Raw genomic sequence first — 3,616 nt, 5'->3', positions numbered from 1 at the left:
TTGTTGCATGTAGAGGCCACTTATTATCTTTTCAAAAAATCATCCATCAATATTTTTCGGTTCCACATGTGGATATGTATAGTTATGGGAGAAGGTGAGGGCAGGCCTTACACCATTTGGTGATATTCCTCAGTTGGAGGATCAGTAACCTTGGTTAGATTGGGCATTTAGAAAGCCTCAGGACATTGTCCAGCGTACAACAAATCAAGTGTACCATATGATGGTGGAGGATAAGAGCTAGATCGCTGAGAAGGCTAATAGGGTATGGAAATGTAGGGCCTGGTGGAAGGAACTAATCTTATAGTATGGAGAAAACCATGCTTGTTGAAGTCAGCTAGGTGCCATGGATATAAAACAGTACAGGGCCGTGTTGTTTTAGTACGCACAATAAACGCCCCTCTTTGCATTGCAAACAGAATTGCCATTACATAATCGCTTCTCAGTCTTCTGATTGTCAGCACCATGACTACGTTGCCTGCTCGCAAAATGGAGCGATTCGACGGTCCTGCCACTGTGCTGGCCATCGGCACTGCCGTCCCACCCAACGTGTTCTACCAGAAGGACTACCCCGACTTCTACTTTAACATTACCAACAGCAACGACAAGACGGAGCTCAAACAGAAGTTCCAGCGCATGTGTAAGTGCTTGTTTCTCTTGCACGATCTGTATTAGCACCGGCTATATGGTTTTATCTCCTCACAGTAGCGTAACTGTTCGCATGCGCAGGTGACAAGTCGTGCATCACGAAGCGGCACCTCTACCTCAACGAGGAGATACTCAAGGCCAACCCCAGCACATCTTCAACCTTCTTTCTTCACATTCTTTTGTTTTAAATTCTTAATCATATTACTCTCCCATTTGCTAGCTACAACTTGACTTAAAGGCTATGGTCAAGATGGATGGTGAAGGTGGAATGTTATTTCATTGTGCCCATGTAGATCATCACATTGGCTACATGCCAAGAAATGGACATCACTTCTCTCATGTAGATCATCACATTGGCTACATACCAAGAAATGGACATCACTTCTCTTATGGTCAAACTATCAACAATCAATCTTATGCAAGTACCATCAAGTCTATGCAACAATTTATGCTCGTAAACGCACAGTATAAAATTAGACTCTTGCTTGTTCAATGTCTTCTTCACAATTTTATTACCATGTGTGCTTATGAATATATATTGTAGAACTGACTATGGGGATTACTTTAAGTCCTTAGAGAGGGAGGAGTAGCTTTAACATCATAGCCAAGCCGACAAACCATACATGATCCATGTGATGACACCGTCAAGGTGTGGGGATGAGACATGAACTTGAGATCTCTCCGATGGGAGCCCATCGCTATACGAGAGAGAGAGAGAGAGAGAGAGAGAGAGAGAGAGAGAGAGATTTCTATTAATTTATGTCTAAGATCAAAATGACCTTTGAGACTAAATGCACAAATGAAGACATCCATGGATATCTTATGCTAAATCTATGGTTGGGAAAAAGTAATATCAAACAAACTACAAAATCTCCAATAATATGAGATCACGGGTTGTTGGATGTTGGCGAGGTTACGCTACTTAAGAAACAAGTGTTGGTGCTTTATCTATAAAAAAAATGGATTAATGCATTTCTATGATGGAAAATAGCCCACTTTTCTTCTTCATGTGTCTCTTAAAGTAATTTATGCTAGGATGAGAGAGAGAGAGAGAGAGAGAGAGAGAGAGAGAGAGAGAGAGAGAGAGATTTCTATTAATTTATGTCTAAGATCAAAACAAGCTTTAAGACTAAAGGGTGGCTGTACAATTAGGGTCCTCACTTTGGATCACCTTCTAAGTTTTTTTGTAGCAAAATAGTCATTTTTTCACTAAAATTGGCTAATCTCACCCACTTGACAAAGGAATTTGACATTCAGCTCTTCTAATGAAACATCACACTCTTAGTCGTGCACTTAAACATATGGTCTGATCGAAAATCAAAAATTTCAAACACCAAATTTTCTATGCCAACAAATATATTACATATGGCATATCCCAAACATCGAGATAGGTAGATAGTACGACCATAAAATGTTATAAACTTCTTTGTTTTAATTCTAATTCAAGGAAGGCATGTATTCGAGATCTTAACTTGATTTATTGAGTAATTTTTGCATGTAATTTTATTTTAAATTAATTATCATATATTTTGAAAGTATACAAAAAGGGTAGTGTTTTTTTATAGCACATCTTTATACCAACAATTATGTATTTTTACTTGCTTGAATGATAAAGGATAGATAATTATGAGGACAATGTACCCATATGGTCAACTTTTATTCTTAATGGTTAGATTTTCTGAGATCTCCAGTGTAAACTTACTTAAAAGTCTTAAAGCAGTTGAATAAAATTAGTAAATTAATTATAAAAAAATTTATATGATTATGTAATAATTTCATATGAGTAACTTGTGCTAATCAAGTTGAATTTATGAAAAAAATGTTGGTTTAATTTGAGTAAGAAAAGGTCTATTTTCATGTATTTTATGTGAAAATAGCTCTACTTGAGTAGTTTCTTCCCTTTCAAGCCTAAACCCAAGTCTAACTAGGCTTGGTAAAGTAGGTTAGGTAATCTACCAAACCTAGGTAGATACCCCTAATCTGGCCATGCATGTGGCCACGTGTCTGACATGTCACCTACACATGGCATTCATTCCACCTCAACGTGCCACTTCCATGTGCCACCTCAACATTGATGACATCATTGACATGGCTTGCTACCTCATCATTAATGACTCGGCATGCCACCTCACTATCAATGACATGGAATGCTACCTCATTACATGCCATGTCACATGGACTAACACATCATCAAGGAGGGAGAGATACCACCTCACCTTGAGTTTCTACCCCATGTCACATGTGTATGTGACGTCACCCACCAGAGTCAGCCATGCCACATTATCACCCCCCATGTATGGGTGCATCCATTCATGGTTTCACATACATGTAAAGTAATATATATTTAATTTATAGATAATCCATGCATATGTATGTAAAATACTAGTCATATGTATGTAAAATACTATTATAAAACTTAATTTATTTAAATAAATATATACATCAATAAGAAAATATATTATTTCACCTATATGAATTTTTAAAAATTATATATTCATTAATTTATAAACTGTATATTAACTTTTTGTAGGTTTTTTAAAATTTTAATTAATAAATTTTAATTAGAAATATTATATATAAGTTAAATAATATATTACATAGACTTCTTCTTTTCTAATATAACTCTTTGAATTTCTTCTCAAATATATATATATATATATATATAATTTTATAGTTTAAAAATATATATTTTGTGTCTTCTTCTTAAAAGAGATTTTCTTTATTTTTAGTTTATTTTTAGTTTATTTTTATTTATTTTTAAAAAACTTATTATATCAAAATCCTCTCCATTTTAAAAATCTAACCAAAGATATCATGTAGTTTCAATAACGAAGATATATCTATTAATCCATAATCATCCAATTGAAAAAAGGGAATTCTTATCTTATGAATTAGAATATCCAATACAATACAAGTGTAAGTGAGTGTTGTTTCCTCTTGCTATACATTTTTTTAATTGGGGAAGACTCAT

The 3,616-nt window shown here is 34.8% G+C and overlaps 1 pseudogene across 1 annotated transcript; it reads left to right on the top strand.

Annotated features, from left to right (window-relative positions):
* The first annotated feature begins 422 nt into the window (after nt 1–422).
* LOC147611906 (polyketide synthase 5 pseudogene) lies at nt 423–833 on the top strand (annotated as a pseudogene). The gene is made up of 2 exons (XR_015263642.1): nt 423–637; nt 727–833. The product of XR_015263642.1 is annotated as a polyketide synthase 5 pseudogene (transcript).
* The last annotated feature ends 2,783 nt before the right edge of the window (nt 834–3,616 follow it).

Source organism: Cibotium barometz, chromosome 46 (assembly GCF_041138505.1).
Source record: "Cibotium barometz isolate CiBa-2024 chromosome 46, ASM4113850v1, whole genome shotgun sequence".
Taxonomy (NCBI): Eukaryota; Viridiplantae; Streptophyta; class Polypodiopsida; order Cyatheales; family Cibotiaceae; genus Cibotium; species Cibotium barometz.
Note: the sequence above shows the minus strand (reverse complement) of the source record. Positions and strands in the feature narration are given on the sequence as shown.